The 18075-nt window shown below is 36.1% G+C and overlaps 2 protein-coding genes across 2 annotated transcripts in view; one reads left to right on the top strand and one right to left on the bottom strand.

The window, feature by feature from the left end:
* The window catches only part of Dpr1 (defective proboscis extension response 1), a 291260-nt gene that overhangs the window by 61936 nt on the left and 211249 nt on the right, over positions 1–18075 (top strand). The gene's annotated exons all lie outside the window — the stretch shown is intronic.
* Positions 1–18075, bottom strand: part of LOC139992782 (methanethiol oxidase) — a 312253-nt gene that overhangs the window by 210130 nt on the left and 84048 nt on the right. The gene's annotated exons all lie outside the window — the stretch shown is intronic.

Here is an 18075-nt window from a genome sequence, read left to right as displayed (position 1 = left end):
CTATCTACGTTCACATCCAATTTCTAAATCCGATCCATCAACATGCGAAACTGCCTTAAATATACAGAGTGTCGTCCTAAATCCCAGATCACTCGTAACATCGCAAGGAACCATTACAATAATTCAAATAATATCCGAATAAAATTTCCTTGCTCCGCAACGACATCCGCTCGTTATTTTCAATGTGTCGTCTTACAGAAGCGGTAGGTAAATGTCTGGCGGCGGCAGCTGCGCCCAATCAAGTTTACTTTCTCACGAGCCTGTGTTCTTGATGAGAACAAATGAAAACACATGTAATCCAATCCGGGGCGAACGAAGGGCGAATGATATCGGGCGAATTAACCAGCCTGTAGTCCGAGCGTAGCCGATAGTTTCGAGCCAGCTGCTAATTAATCGCTTTCGTATACGCTGCCGGTGAAAAAAGCCACGATAAATTAACCCAGGATTGCCTGTTATTTTTCTTTCTTGAACGCCATACGTCACTATAAGCGCCGAGCATATTTTCTGGTTCATCTGCGCCGAAATTGAGGAAATTCATTTCGTCGAACGTCGCTCTAGCGTTAGCCGGTCCGAGCTAAATTACTGTCCAGTTCTTCGTTTGAAAAAGGTAATTTATTTTTGTTAAACTCGTAGATGTTTAAATATCTCAGATACGTTCAAAATTCTGCGAGTGTTGTCAATAACAAATTCCAATGTTTCGTTATAGGTAAATTTGAAATCGAAGCAAAAGACATCGTGCAAGTGATAGAGTAATTTTTTTTGGTCCTTTCTTCATACATTTCACGTGTATGAACGAGGACGCGATTAATTTAAATATTAATTTCCTTACGTTTGAATTTCATAAAGTTACATGTTCGTTTAAAGCACACCAAAATGTTTCCATAATCCCAGAGCTCATGAATGCAAACCAATAGAACACAGTCTTAAATTATACTGGATCTTACCGATTCTAAGGCGCTGTTGCCCGATATTCGTGCAACCGACGATTTATCATGATTGCAATGGTATCGATGTTCCCGCGCGATTTTGTTCCCATTGGAAGCTCTTTGCAATAGGTACGCAAATAGCTATCGCCCTGATCGGGGATTATCAGCCCAATCGTGCAAACTTGCTCTGGCTTTCGTTCGTGCCATATAAACTTGTTCCTCTATTTCCGTTGACTTCCCTTCTCCTTCTGTTTCTCCTCTTCCCCCATTTCCCCGTGGAGATTCTCCGTTCTATCCAATTATCGTCTATTTGGAATGTCGAAGCGGGTCAACAGGTCAGTCCATTTACGCTTGCAATTATTATTGTTGTTTGTCATCGTTGTTGCCGCAATCTTAATCGTAACAAATCAGACTGGCGGAAGGCTATGTTAAAACCGCTCTATATATTGCTACGAAAAATGTGCTGTAAGTTACTTAAATAAGGTTTATGTACCATGCATGTAAGATATAGTTTATGGGCATTAGCGATGAGCTCGAGTACATCGCAAATAGGTTCGAAAATTCTAAATTCGTACTCTCTGTAAGTATTTGGAAAAAAGGAACGATACTTCCAAGGACACTGGAACTTGAACAGATTCGAATCCTCCGTGAGCACTTTGGGAAATAAAATTTGATTTCCACATTTGAAAAACTATGTTGTCTACTAAGAGTCACAGAAGCGAACTACAACAATTTAATCGCATTCTTAGATCGCCGAATATTTCTCGTTTAACGATCGTCTGGGGAATTAATCATTTCTACCGGCAGGAAAGAATTAATCGACGTGGACTGTGTTTCGAGTTTGATACAGATTGGCGAGGCGCGAAACGCTGGAAGGAGCGTTTACGAGTGAAAGAAGGCAGGGGAAACAGTTTGAGAAGTTTCCGTATGAAAATTTCATGGTTACGGAGGTTTTTCAATTTCGTTTTGGAAAGTTTGCCCGCGGGCACAGTTTATAGGATTTCCCGCAGTTATGGACGCTTCTAAAGTTTGAATTGGGGCCGTGTTTCAGGCATCGATTCTGGGATTGGTCAGTTATTTTTTATTGTGGAGAGTTATAAGTTGTCTCATTATTACGTACCCGAAGAAAGAAATGGGGATAGCGTTGCAAATCGTGCCGGCGTTGAGAAATACTTTCCAGCAACCTTCTCCTTTTATGCCTCTTCATAATTTCGCTTCTCCGCGGAAGTTACTCGCGAGTTTGATACAAGTCTTACTCGAGATGCATTTTTATTAACTGCCTCAAACACTGGTCTTTAATAAGCGTCCCCTCTTCTCCAAGTTCCATCGAGGTAGAACTTACCAGTCGATAGCATTTTATATCGCTTTTAAGCAACGTCCTCATCAACAGCATTTTGAACAGTTATTACTCGATAAGCGATATATGATTCGGACTGTTTCTTGTTAGTAAAACTGTACTTAAACTTTAATTTTGACCTGAAGATTAAAGGTAATGTAAATATTTACGAATTCCAAGTGCAGTCGTTGCTTCATTGTTAAAATAATGCATTGTATACTATCTTTGTATATCACGGAATTTTCTATATGAGTGGAAGATGTTCAATGGCGAAGACCATGTAAACAACTGCAGATTATTTCAATACGAAACCAAAAAATTTATGTGTAGGAATAGCTGATAAAAGTATGGAGTCTAATGACGACCATTATATCGCAGGTTAACGAAAAAAGATGAATACATCTTCTCTCCTTTTTTCTCTATTTTTCTTCTACCGTCACTGACATATTAACATTTTGTTTCGATATTTAAAGCTCCAATCCCGAAACATTTACCGGGCGCAAGTGTCCAGATCGTAATGCAGTCGCATTTATAATTTTAAAACGTTTAGTTGAGCAGAAGATTTGTCAGTGTTGTTATTAAATTGTCCCATTTTCAAAATCGTGAGATAACGCAACCTGCCGCAATTGAGGACGCATTCTGTCCAGCCAGCAGATACGTAGTTGGTTGACCCAATCCAGTCATAACCATTATAGTTGGCTTTGCTCTTTTTTCCCCCTCTCGTTTCCTTCCGACCGCTTGGATTTTGCATCAACTGCACGTTTACTACCAATATCGAGTCTTCCTTTGGTTTATGATACCGAACGGCCATTCTAATAAAAATATAACTGAAAACCGTAAGTCTGGAGCTCCAGAACTATTGAACAGTTTACTATTAATCTATATATACTGGCCTAATGTCGAAGTTGACTTACTACAAATTGGAAAATATTGAGCTGCTTGATCTTATGAAAATCGTTAGTATTCTTTAAACGAATTCGATGCATAGTCGTATTAGTTATATTGGAAATACCTAACTCAGATTATTTTGTTACGTCGGCCGACTCTCTACCTAGACCAGGCCACACACCGCAGGCAGGATGGCAGCTAGATGTCCGCATATCCTTATTGCGTACCCTTAAGATTCTCAAGGACCGACCATAAATCTCAGAAAATTTTAGCTGAAGTCTTTCAGATCGAACAAAGATCTTTTTACGAAAGCGTTTTCTAAGGTTTATGGTTTGTTTCGGGAAAACACGGGAAAGTTAATTTTTCACACATGCGATGCGTCCTACTACCAACTTTCTATCGAGGGCGGCTAAGACCCTTCCTAGTCCACCAACAGTTTTAATAGCCAATCAGAAACAATGTCTATTACCCTGACTTTCTCGACCAAAAAATGTCATTAACAAATCCGATGGTCCTGTGCGCTAGACACACCCTTCTCTAGCTCTCCTCCGACACAGCATCGTCACTTTCGTGACACTTCGTTTTCGTCGTTAGAACAGTCAACAAGTCTGTAACGGGTTCTACCCTTAAATCACTTTCTTTTCGTTGTTATAATAGTCAAAACGTCTGTGACGGGTTTCTTACTTATGTTGTACCGACGCATCAGTGTAACTAGTCATCTTTACAAAGCTGCTGGAATAAACGATATTATATACATATTAACACAGTGTGAACTCAACCTAACCACCCCTATTATCATAATAGAAATAAGGGGATCGATCAGTTCGTGGAGTCGATTGTTTAATCGTAACGGGAATTTATGACTCCCGTTGACGTGCCTTCTCGCGATCGCGTCTCTCCGCGAACGGACGTAACATATTTGAATAAACCAAAGTGTTAAGAGTAATTCATGAAACTCTTTTATGGTAATTCTCAAAAATTATTCTGTCACTGTTCTAGTAGCTTCGATAATGTTATTTCCCTAATGGTGGATAGCTAAACAGTTTGTATACAAAGAAATAAACATGAAAGTTACATTTTGCAGTCGCATAAATCATTAAAAATATTTCCGGCACGCTCACTTTCTTAAAATTACAACATTACAATTTCCTTATATTTCGGTATAATTTATCTTCGTCAGCGGTGCATTCGTGATGCAACATTCTTAGCATAATCCGTCTGACAATAAATCATCTCTATACGCCTCTTATTCCGCGAATAAATGGACTTTCTAGTACGTAGAAAGTAAAAAGCCAAAGGATTAACTCTGGTATTTCGGGACGTGTTTTCACAAAAGTATTAGCTAGATGTACTAGAGCTTCTTTTAATGACTTGTTATTACTTTTGTTTTTCTTATCGTGGGTAATTTTGGATTATTAGTTACGAAATATTTGTTTCTTTAAATTGAAATATAAAAGCCTCGGCTTCCTGGATAATACCATTTTAAAAATGTTTTTAGCATTTAGTTAGAAAGTTCCGAATTCTTTTTAATTAATATTTATTAATTTTAATATCTTCTTAATTTAATAAAATTTTTATTAATATTCAAATTTTTTAAGCAATAGAGATAGTTATTATATTTCCTTCGTTGTGAAAATTACAACAGATACTCTCCCCGCCCCCCTCTTTTAATGAAATAGAAATGTAATAAAAATAAAAAAGTTTAGTGAGAATGAAGAAGTTTGAGGATACATTGGTTAATCAAAAGTAGACAAAGTATAGTCAAACATTTCTCTTTGTTCGTAATATATAATAATTCTTTTATTTCTATATTACGATAAAAAGGGGTTAGTTGAGAGACAAATTTATAAGTAACTTTCGAGTTGTGCTTCTATGCCTTTTCCATTCAATATCTCTGTACTTTTGTCTCAATGTAATAAGTATGTAGGTAATCGTAAAATGTGTATACATTAAACGGAAACATCAAAGAATTTATCGTATCTCATTAATCGTAAACCGGACTGGAGTTTTACTCTCATACAATAAAAGGTAACGTTAAAAGAGCGAAATATCGTCGAATCTCGAACGTTGATTGGACAAAGTTGAAGAGATCCAATGGTTTCGCACTCGGTACTCAGTAGCAGGATTTCATCAGAGAAATGTTTCGCGTGTTTGGTTCGCTTTAAAAATTCCGCTCGTCAGCACGAAATGCTTTGTGCGTTTGCCTATTTATTTCGTAGTCAGCAGTATCGATAATTGGCTTTCACAGATCTCTGGGAGTGTTTTAAAGTGTGTAACTACAAGCTTCTAGTCCACCACCAATTGCGATCGTCTTTACGAGTTCCACAATAGAAATTTCTACTTCTGTTTTTATGTAATTCGATCTAATCATCGTAAAAGGAATGAAAATTTTATGAACATATAAGATAAAAATATAATATTTGTGTTATGTGTTACTTGTTGAAATTTGAGCACATAAAAAAGTATCTACTGTTATTTTGTAAAATGAATATAGCAACTTTTGGGTATTGCGTACACTGTTAACGATTATTCGTTCTTTTTTTATTTTCTTTATCTATTTATTCCTACTTAATAGGTCAATCGTTATTGGTTCAAAGTTAGTTTTAGTGAGAAATAAAAAGAATATTTTGCAAAATTGTTGGAATCGTTCGAATTCTGTTTGCGTAGTTTATTTCGGTAACCATCTGCTAAAATCTCGACGGGTGTAGAACAACTCCTGAGTAACGCACATGTCAGTACGACACGATAATTAAATTCTACAGAACTGGCACAAAGAGCGTCGACAAAATGGCGAACAAAATGAACCGTTCGTACGAAACATTTAGAGTAAAGGATCGGTCATGTGTGTACGCTTTTACATGACATTTTGTTTCCATGAAACGCCAGCCGAGCTTGCTTCTGCGCTTTCTGATTTTCTTGTTGATCCATACGACTCTTTTGAATATTTTAGGCCATTTTTAATTGCACATCGTGCCAGAGAATAACATTTTATAGAACAGACTTTACGCTTTACCAAAATCTCACCGTGCTCGCGTATTATTAGAGACAAAAATATTTCTATTAATTTTTTACATTCAGATTAATCGTATTTTTTATTGTTTGTAATCATATTTCGCGAGGGATATCTTCTAAGGAAATTTTACACGCCTTGTTCCTTCCAAGAGATGCTTTAAACTTGATAGAGCACAAGAGTAATTGCAACTGATATAATTTAGTTTCGTTAGTCGTAGAAGCGTTGTAGGAAAGTCTTACGAAAGCGGATTATAAACTTTTGCAAAGATCATGGCGAATTACTCTTATAAACTCGTTAATATTTTTCGGGTAGAACGTCTGTTTGTCGACTTTATCGTTACGTTTCTTGCTGTTTTAGAAACTAAGATTTTAAACGAATGGGCAATATTTAAAAAAGTATTTTCGTTAAAAGAATTTGTCGTAAATGTTTGTTTCAGGATGCATCCACTTGTTAGGAGCAAAATTATTTATTAATATAGAAAAGACACAGCTAATGGTAAAAATTGGTCGTTCAGGTATTAAATTTAGATGGTAGAATGATCGTTTTTATTTAAATAATGTTCCACTTAATCTGCACTATATGCGATTCTTTTTATATCGTGCGACTTAAATACTCAGCTTTCCCATATTTTTCCATACTTTGCCATATTTTCCTTACGCATATACTACGTACTGAACTGTGAACATACGAAACGATAAAAAGTATATACACATAGCATTTAACGCTTTCGAGACGAGTTTCTCTCCATCCAACAATGAAGGTAATAATATAATAGTATGAAGTATAATACACTCATATTTGAAGGAAAGTAGGTTAATCCTCTATAACATCATGTGAATATGAAGTGTCAAAATATTTCATATAATATATAAAATATGAACACGAAAAATTTTTGTGATAAGAGCTTAAATACCTTCTTGAGTCCATAGTCCTTTCATCCAAAGAATTTCAACACAATAATCTAACAAATAAAATGATCAAGTCCTTATGTATAATTATTAATTATCAAGTGGATGATAAAAATATGAACATCTACAGTTAGTCCTTTAACTTATCACGATCTTCCATCGTCGCTCTTTTGTCAACGCGGACACCGAACATTATCAAAACTCAAGATAGAATATGAATATTGAAATTCTCATTATTCCTCGATGCTACAAGCCGACTGTACCCGGTTCGTACGACGCCAGATATAATTTAAAGTTTCTAAACTAGCCGGTTTAATTATGTTCGTATACACGGCTATTAGACATTTACAGCAGAGCCGAACGTTCATCTAACCTTTACACGCATAGGTCACTAGACACTTGTTTTAAAGAAAAAGGAAAAATGAAAGAGGGAACGACTATGTTTAACCGGGCTCAAAGATGATGAGCTAAAGATGCAGAAATGTATGGCAGAATATTTGTTACACAGACATCACTTTCACGAAAAGTTTGTTGTTTCACAGGGTTAAGGTTGTATTTCCTTCATAAAAGAGCTTTTTCTGTATCTTTCATTATTTTGTTGTACAATATAGAACTGAAAATTGTGGATTATTATACGTATTGGTTTATTAAAGAGACGAGTGATAAAATTGTAATAGTCTGTGTATATTAAACTCACTTTAAATACAAGTACAGAGACAGTGCATGCCGGTCGTTATCGTTGCTCGCTCAATGCTACTGTTCAACTCTACGTTCGCTATTCGACTGTATGACTCGCTATAATGATTGTCCTAGAGAGCACGTTCGTCTATTTGTATCGACCGGTGGTATTACAAAAAGTTCGAATGTAACTTCGGTTGACGATTGTAAATAACGGCGATCATGTTTTGTCCGGAGTTCGTTTACCTTTGAACCTAGCAAAGCAAAACAACATTGGCACTCCAAGGCACAAAAATACACTCTTCGCCAGATGTGCTATCTTTAATTCCTCAATGACGCGTGTAAAGTTTTTCGTTTGTAAAGTATAATATTAAAACATTATGAGTTCAGAATATGCGGTTCGTTGAAAATAATTAAAAATATTATGAGGTTTAGTGTGTAACAAAAAAAATTATAATAATCAACATAAATTGTAACTAACAATAATGTTATGACCGTTCCCGGAGAGACGCGATCGCCAGAAAACGCGTCAGCGAGAGACGTAAATTCTCACTATGATTCTGATAGTCGACGCTGCGAACCAGTCGTTCCCCTGTTTCGATTAGGATAACAGAGGTAGTTCAAATGATTGTAACACTGAATTAACAGGGTTAATATAAACTTCTATTTTTAACAATATTTAAAATTATAATTAACACGTTTAATATGATTTAACGATGATACAACTAATTTATTATTATAATTCGACTCGATTTTGTAATATTTCTCGACGTATTCGTTTGACTAAGCAACCTGGATTTTATTTCTCTGAACCTTTCGATGCATTCGGTTTGAATTGCCCTTTGATTTTTTCCTTTGTTTTCTCTTGGAAACAACCCCCGCCATGCTATGATCGTTCGCGCCTATGATCACGTATGCCACCTTTTTTTGGTAGATAAAATAACGGACCGAAAGCGAATCGATGTTATTTAGAACTTGCTGCTTGACAACAACTATGCGCTTATCGCTACATTGTGCATATCTTGCCAGTCATGTAAAACGATCTGTGTGCGACACTGTAGCAGTAAGGGAGACGGTTAGAAACACGGCCTATAGTAAGCCTCGGGGTGTAACAAATAATTACTTATCAAACACATAGTCTGCCGATTGGAATCTTCCAATGTTGATTCATGTGTCGCTACAAAATAATATTTTACAGTTTGATGGAAAAATTGCATGTTTTGCGATTGTCCAAAGCATTCGCACACGTCTTCCGCGTTCTGCTGTATTTTCTAAGATGATGGTATAAATCGTAATTATTTTATAACGATGGCGATGGAAAACAACAAAAAAAAAAAAAAAAAGAAGATAGTCGTCGTCTATTTCGCGAGGTAAAGATAAGAAAATATGCTTTATTGTAACGATATTGGAAAAAGATAACAAATTGCGTATAAATTTGCGACACGAACGTTTCATTATTCAAATTTTCGTTCACAGTAAATTATCCTAATGGTGATAATGTTGCTTGGATCTCAACAGTTATCTATCAATTTCAAAATAATTGCTGAAATTATGATATAACATAGTAGTCGGATCGTTTGGAATTTCTTGTAAATTACCAGGTGTCTGAACGAATTTAACGCGGACAGAGGCGTTTCAAGAGAAAATAATTAAAGCTTCGGCCGGTGAATTTGAAATCCCATCAATTTTTGAATATTCATTAACGAGACCCGGATTGCATACTAAAATAAGCTTTATTATTTTCCCTCAACTATGAACTTTTTCGACAGAATAATCAACTAGCATATTAATCAAAAACTGCTCCATTTCCAGTATTGTAAACAGTTACTCCGTATTGAATATTCAATATCAGATGTGACCAATATATCTAAGACAGCAATATTTCATACCCGCGTAATTGTATAAAAATCGTATATGCTATTATTAAAAAAAAAAGATACTGCAAATATTGTGAAAGAAATGGACGTTTTTGAAGCACGTGCTAGTGCGTAAAATTAGCAAATCAGGCCTCGTTGTTTATTCGTCTTGCTTCTAAAGAACATTTACCAGATATTGGACACAAATACACATATTGTTTTCTTTCAACGCTTTCCATTCATTGAATTCTTCGGTTACCTTCTTTCTATTTTCATCGCGAGTACACATTTGTGTCTGAATTGTTACATTCTCGATAATCAATACGCAATTTCTTTGCACAGAGACTAGATATATTAACTTACTAAGGACCGAGCAATGAAATAATGCGTGAAAGTTGTGCGATATTATTGAAAAATGTAAATAACTCATTTTGTAATTATTCGAGTCATTCTTTCGTATACTTCAGTTATTAGCTTATGATATATTACGATTTATTTCAAGTATTTCTTTCATTTATATGCCGATATCTAGACTGCAGCTTTTTATGCAAACTCGTACTTTTATGAATTTAAAAAATGGAATGCAGGCAAAAAATTGTTCCACATATTGGATATCATAACGCATGTTGGATTTTGAATATTTTATATATTTTTTGTAAATAGTTAATTTTATCTTTCGCAGAGAAGTTGGAAAACGCCTATTATTCACGTCCTATGACCAAAGTTATCAAGGAATTAAATCAGGGAACAACTCTTGTTTTCTACTACGTTTCCTCGAGCGCATAATTTTCCATGCTCGTAAATAACGTCGGCATAATGTTTAAATGAACGTATATAGAGGCCTGGGTTCCCTGGAAAGACGTTATTAACGTTTCTGTTTGAAAAAATGATTTTTAAAGTACGCGTACACCGAGTAAATGCATGCGCGACAGTAAATTACGTATCTTCAAGCGACAGAAACTTAGTTCTCTCTGGCGGGAGTTGGCATTAATGGCACAGCGAGTCGCTATCATGCATGGTGCAAACTTGGAAACCTGACAAAAAGTTATCACGTTGTTTTTGATTACGTAGAACTGAGAATTTCGGTGGAAACGTTTGTTAAAACATTTAAAGGACACGGCCGATGTTCGGTCGCAGTAGAAACATGAAATACGTAAAAAAGAGAATGCCGTGCATTTTTTATATTGGCCCCTTCTGGCATTGCAAAACATATTTTAATCCTCTGAAATCTATATACAACTCATTTTTTAAAAAGAAGCATCAGACCCCGTTGCTGCATTGTAGTTATTAAAATGTCCTGTATATTGCGTACATATTTTATATCTTCTATTCATATCCTTCTTTCGATTTTTTAAATCACTTCGATATACATTTTGAGCCAAAGAGTTTTTGTAAATGATTACGTTCAATTATTTATGTCATTTTGCAATCCAAATATCTATCTATACGCAGAATTTATAAGTTGATGGAAAGATCGGTTATATTTTTCATTTCTCAGTGAATATCTACGTTTATTACGTATTATTCGATCTCATTGTTTAGAAATAACTTCTTATAATAACATAAAATAACATACGATACATTGGTAAAATGCATACAGCACAATACAATACTTTTACTGTTGCGTGTATCAGATAAGGTAGATTTTGTTTGAAAGCCATAATGTTTGATAAGGTATGGTTGTTGTAATATATCCGATTCGATACTGTGTTCTCTTCTTTCTTCTCTGTTTGTATGAATGTATTTTCTTTCAGAAACATGCTCTATCTAAAAATCTGTATTTCCTAGCATTGACGTTTCTCTAAATCGTGGAATATGGCATTATCTTTACTTACAGTCACCGAATAAAAATATATAAAATACATCAGCATACGCAATTTCTCGAAACATTTCTAATTTCCATTTTCGATCCGCCAGCAATATATTGAAGCGATATATCCTCATTTGCTGTTGCACGTTCGAAACTAGATTATTTCGAAAATTATTTTGATGGAACTCGTACGTATTTAGTACGTATATAATATCGTATATAAATTTCGCTATTTATAAATACACAGTTTATTCAATGATAACAAAGTTATAAATTAGCGCACAACTGGAATTTTAAGTTAACGCGCGACAAACGTAATAAAAATGTTAAAAAATCTTAATAAGTTCTAAATTCAAACGTCAAAAACATATTTTATGCAAATATTAATATTATCATGAAAGATTAAGTTATCCACTTGTAGGACCATTTCACTGTGGACCTTTGGAAAAGTCGATTTCTCTAGCATTTTCTTGAAGAATATAATTCAAAAATATGTATATGTACAAAACTTAACGATATCGTTTGAAGGGCTGCTTGACGTTTTCAGGTTGTTAAAAATCTATTGCGTAATAACGTATTATTGTTAGGAAGAAATTGTTTACGTATTTTCAACCTGCAAAGAAATAAATTTGTTGTTACTCATGTGTCCGAATATTACTGCGAATAACCGTACATATTTAACGAATAGTATGGCACGTGTCAAAATCGGTATAGCCACATATTGTAAGCAGCTACGTCGGTGGGGCCATTAATTACACCGACTAATTCCGCGAATTGGTCATTAAGGATCAGCTGTTCCGCACTTAATGTCAAGCTAACCGCGCAGTTCACTTCGTTCCTGATCCAACGATAGTCAGTGCTCCTTCGTACGACACGGGACACTGTAATTGGTTTGTTGGAGCTTAACTAACTACCGGATAAAGTCGAACGAACCGGGCCGTTTAAGCACGGATTATCCAGAACGAGGTGAACAATATTTACTGCTAATTGCCGGGCTTTAGTTTCCCCGATTTATTTCCGCGATAAGAAAATCTGGTGAACACGCAGCTGCCCATGGGATCCTCTTTTTTTCGATCAAATATTTTTATCTAATTTTGACACTATCAGTCTCTCTTCCCTTACACTGATACACTGATTTCCATTGGTGATTTGTTACTTCGAAGCTAAGATTTTTATGGAAATCCAGCACCTTTTTCGAGTACTAGGAAACGAAGGAAATTATTGATATTATAATAAACATATTTTTCTAAGAAAATTGTTAGCTTTCGTACGCTCCTTTTATAAGGATTTGGGTCTGCAAGGTTTTTAAATGAACATTGTAGAGAATTCGAGTTCGCTGTTTAAATATGAGATTGAAAACCTTTCTCTTTCCATTTTAAATCTCTTAAAACGAATTTAACAGGATGGTATGAAACGAGAAAGTGGTTTCAAGGATCTTATATTTTACGTATGAAAAGAAAGGCATCGTTAACGTGAACGTGCCTTTAGAAACGTAGCGGCTAATTATTTCTTTGGCCGTTGAACATACAAAAGAATATCTAAACGGGGACGTTCAAGCGATGCGTACGTAAAATTATAAATTCCCGAGTACATAGAAAATTCCTACGTCTTTTTAAACGCTTAACAAGGGAGACCCAATTTCACACTGGGCAATGTGAATTTTTATCATGGAACTCGACTTATTCACTGAGTTATCTCCGCTGCAATTCCAGATCTTCGTTCGTCATGAAAACGCTACATAATTCGCGCGTCGTACGGAAGATTTAATCTCACAAATGAGATTCGAATACTGGCTCACCCAGGACGGTGCATTAAACAGGAATATCCTGTGAGCTTAAGCACACCTTTTGCCAAGAAAAAATTAGCTCATTCGAACGTGCCCGCGCAGAGAAAACGAAACTGCCGCTGATCTAGCAATTAACTCACCTGGAATTCTGCCAACTATTTATATTGCGCTATTATCATACGTTTCGTTCCGAGACTAGGCCTAAATAGTTATGCTTATCTTATCGTAATTTAGACATTGCTCGACGAATTAAAATATTCCAACTACGTATCCTAATAAGATTTTCGTAATGCGTTTATTAGATTGAACATGGCAATTTATAGAAAAAGACATCTGAAGAGTTTGTTTAATCTTCTATTTTGTGTTATTTAAAGATGATTATTTTATATCATTTTGGAAAAGGATATTATACAATGGCTCTCGAAAGTATTCGATTACTTACCATAGAAAACTTTTATGTAAATTTAGTAACGGCGACAGTATTGAACCACAAAACAAATGAAATAAATAATCGATTTTATTATCGTAGATTAATAAACACAAGGAAATTCACACCACTCTATAGCGCGTAGATTTTAATTTCGGTATAAAAAGATCATTTATTTTCACTTGCGTTTCGCTCTCTTTAAATTCGCACATTTCTAAAATTTTTTAATGCAACAGAACAGAAAGTAAATAAATCCATGAAATTTAAAATGTTAAAAATTAACGATGTGACCGATGTTACAAACAAGGATTCGTATTTTCAACGTGTTGAAGGCCACGCGTGAAATAAATTACTTTCAGTTACGTCGCTCTTCAAATACAAGTGCAGCGTGTTAAATTTAACAATTATTGCCCTATTAAAAAAAACAGAGAATGTAAGTTGTCAAGTTTCTTCTTCGTAATATTTATCTGTATCTTATTCGTGGGAGATTATGTCTGAACTTACAACAGGATTACCCGACGTTTGATTCTCGTGAGCTTGAAATGATTCTGACGGCAGCCTGGATAGTTGCGGGTCCATGATAAGCCTCACGTTGACAGTGCTCTTCCACCACCTATACCACGGCGACACCTGGTCCTGACGAAAAGAAAAATGAGTTGACTGAAGTGGCGGAGGCAAAGGGGAAAATCTGTACAAGCGGTCGTTCTTTTCTGGTCGATTTAAATTATCTAGATAGTTTCGGTTGTCACGGCCAAAAGACACTCTGCTCGATAAATTAGACCAGAGTGGCTTCGAAGTGGCCAGGCTTCGAGCTAGCCTGATCGAAACCCGAGCGAAACTGATTCCGGGCTGTCACGTATTCAAGATAATTCTTAATTAAATGTGCACCGGCTGGATTTCGATTCGACTATTCGACGGGAATTGAATTTATGCAACCAGGAATAAGATTTTGCTTGAAATTCTTGTCCCGTTTCTGTTGAGATATTCGCTTCAAAGATGTGATTTACCCTTTCTAGGAATCACTTGCTCCGGTTTCCCTGTAATCTGTTACTTTATACGTATTTTCCGTAATGATCGTGGTATAGAGAAACGAATGGAATTACGTGATGGGAATTGAAATTGAGAAATGTTTTCTCTAAGGAATTAAGAGTGTTTTTGTAGAATCAGAAAATTTCCCAAATTTTTCCAAATAGCATTTGTTTAGTATCATAAAGATACAAACACATCTGCGCCATTTTGTATATATCAAATTGGAATGAAATATTTTGTACACTTTCGTACAGTAAATTCCATAATGATTATCCGATCATTCGTGGATATCAATAGTATTTGAAATTTACTATATGAAAGCAATTCGTTTTGAATTTTAAAAACATTGTTTTGCTTTCGAATGCAAATTTGTATGTTCTTTTTCTGTAATTATTATAAAGAACTCTAATGGTTTCTAGGACATCCAAATGGAATGGAAATTTATTTCGTAAATTTTTGAATAAGATGAAACGTGGAACTGCACGGTTAGATGTTTCTAATTTCCTACTATAAATGTTATACTATATGTGCTATAAAAAGTATGTCATACAATTTGATGAAATTTATCGTAAACCTCTTCATAATATTGAATGTGGAATATCATCTAAATTAGAGATTTTTCATGTGAACAAGTTAACACTTTTTTACGGAGAATATCGAACTGGGTGGACGAGTGCGTTTAAAAAATATGAAACATTTAAAGAACGAAATTGACTTTTATATGCTCTCTCTCTCTTTCTTCTCTCTCTCTCTCTCTCTCTCTCTCTCTCTCTCTCTCTCTCTCTCTCTCTCTCTCTCTCTCTCTCTCTCTCTCTCTCTCTCTTAAAATTAACGATATCGTATGATGCATCTGTAGAAGAAGATCACTCGGTTTATATGTGAAATATTTTCGACATTATCGATAGTTTCGAGTTAACTACTGCTCCGACAAACAAACAGTATACGTGAGGGTGCAAGTTATTAGATATTTTGTTATCAGCTATCGGTGTCCAATATCATGAAACATTGGACGTAAACCATGTAATATCAAGTATAAAGCGACAGCAGAAATTCCACCGCGAGTTCGCTATATTTTTACAGCTTCTATCAACCGTAGTCAAGATCCAAAGGATGAAAGGAACTGCTAGCGATTCCTGGTACGGCCAGCTCTTTCGTTTTTCAATATCTTGCTGCTCTTTTTACAATCCAACTCCTTTCTTTTTGACCTCTTCCTCCATTTTTTTTTTTTTTTTTTATCTTTCACGGTCTTCGTGTCTTCGTTACTTTGTCCTGCCTTCTAGTCGAGGCAATTTTATAACAGCTTTCTTCTTTGTAAACTTGAGAACTCGGACCGAGCTGTACTCAAGAAATATAGTCAGAAACTGACGTGTAATTTTCTGCCTCAAAGCGATTGTCTTCTTTAGACATCAACTCGATTGTACGTTAGAAATTTTCATCGATGTTTCCCTTCTTCCGCTTTATCTTTCTTAAATCTCTGAGAAGTTACGGGAATCATAGTTTCTAGTGCGTTACATCGAGAAATAACTTTTATAAGAGTCGATCGATGCGTTACAGTGAAGACACACAAAGGCAATTTGCCATTGATCGTCTCAGTTACTTTACGCATCGATATTTTCTCAGCTAAGTTTGTTTCTCTTTTAGATCGCGAGACTGTCTTTTCAAATTCTTTGACTTCTCTGTGCATTCTCTTCCCTTTCTATACTCAAATATCAAAAGTTACAAATATAAATATATTTTACACAGAAGATTCCACAGAAAATGCAAACGAAATTTGCTGTTTCATATATACATTCTAATATCCTATTCTATTTTACACTGAAGACCAGCCAAAAATTTCATTGCAGAAATTTCCTTTCTTTTCTACCACCGGTGTTCCCCGCGAACATGTACTATCATCATGGAATTTTGTTTAAAATTAGAAATAATCGAACTGTATCCTACGAGGAAGAAACCCAGTCAGCGACAAACTTTATTAAGCGGATAGCTGTCGTTCCATTTACCAAATGCACGCCTTCGCGTGTCTTTCGCGTTATTTTCTTAGCCAGAAAGAGTGTGTCGCGGCACGTTTGTTCCGGTTCACTTGGCTGACGCGTTCCATTCACGCAGCCAAGCGTTGGCTCACCTGTTTCACCTCTCGGGCCACGACTTAATGCATCCGCTCCGAGGCAGCTTGTTATCTGGGTCGGCGGAATCGTGTCGCATAAACATAAACCGCGAAAGACAGTCGCAGCCACCACACGGGCGCATCGTAAAAGGCCGTCGACCTAGACCTGCCTCGGAGCTACCTCGAAATGCGCCGTGTCTCTAGCGACAACCGCTGCGATATTTTTACTCTCGAACGAAATACTCGATACACTCGGCGTCGCGAGCTTGAAAATTCTCGCGAAGAAACAACGGGCGTGAATAAAACGCGGGCTACGTTTACCTCAGGGGAAACCAGGTTCGTTCCTCGGGCGGAAACAAATTTGGAAACGCGTCGCTGCTTTTCAGAGACGCCTCGTTCCGGGATAATTGCGTTTCCCTGGCAGGAAAGTCTTTTAACCCTCTGGCTTATGGCTATGCAGTCATTCCAGTAACGGAGATTATGATCGAATTGCGGTAAACAAGGCTTCCATTTGTGATTTCCGTATTTGCGTTGGGATGTTGGGCGTGCACAGATTCTAATGTGTGGAATTTAACAGTAACAGGTGTATTTAATAACGACAGAGTTGTTTTAGATTGGACTTAGATTTCCTTCGATTACCACTGCTGCTTTCTTCAAGCTTGTTACGACTCTCGAATTTTTGTACTCGTGGAGGATGAAGGTACATTTATCATAGACAACTTTCATGTATCTGTATGTTGCATTTATTAGGTGTATGAAACCTTTTAAAATTTCATTGGCATACGACGTGCATAATTATGTTCATGAAAGCTAGCTACAATTATTCGAGTACTTTCATGAGCCACTGTATTTGTTAAAATCGGAACAAGTCCCATTATTCCCCCTATAAAATATTCGTATGTTTAAGCGAAACACGTCAAGACCCGATAAGAACAAAGGTGATGAGTCTCGAGCTTCCGTTTGGCCACCTCGCGAATACACCGGATGGATTTACAGTTGCGAGAAAGAAAAAGTGAGACGCGGTACCATTAAAGGGATTACTCGCGGCAAGAATATGCTTAGAATTTCAGCGAAAGATCAGTCCGTGGCTGACACGAAAAAAATTCGCAAGTTCTCGAGATTACACCGGGGCCATTAAAAAACTTGTTAGGAACCGCGTTACTTATTGTAATTAGCATTGCTGTCTATAAATATATATGGGGCGTGCTATCAACTGTTAAACTGAGAAATAAAATGGCACATCTCGAGAAGGTACTTCGTCCAAGAATGTTTAAAATGCCCACTTTTTTGACATGGTAATCGCTTTTTTCGTGT

The sequence above is a fragment of the Bombus fervidus genome, chromosome 12 (genome assembly GCF_041682495.2).
Source record: "Bombus fervidus isolate BK054 chromosome 12, iyBomFerv1, whole genome shotgun sequence".
NCBI classification, from domain to species: Eukaryota; Metazoa; Arthropoda; class Insecta; order Hymenoptera; family Apidae; genus Bombus; species Bombus fervidus.
The sequence above is the reverse complement of the archived record's forward strand: the minus strand, read 5'-3'. Positions and strand labels throughout refer to the sequence as shown.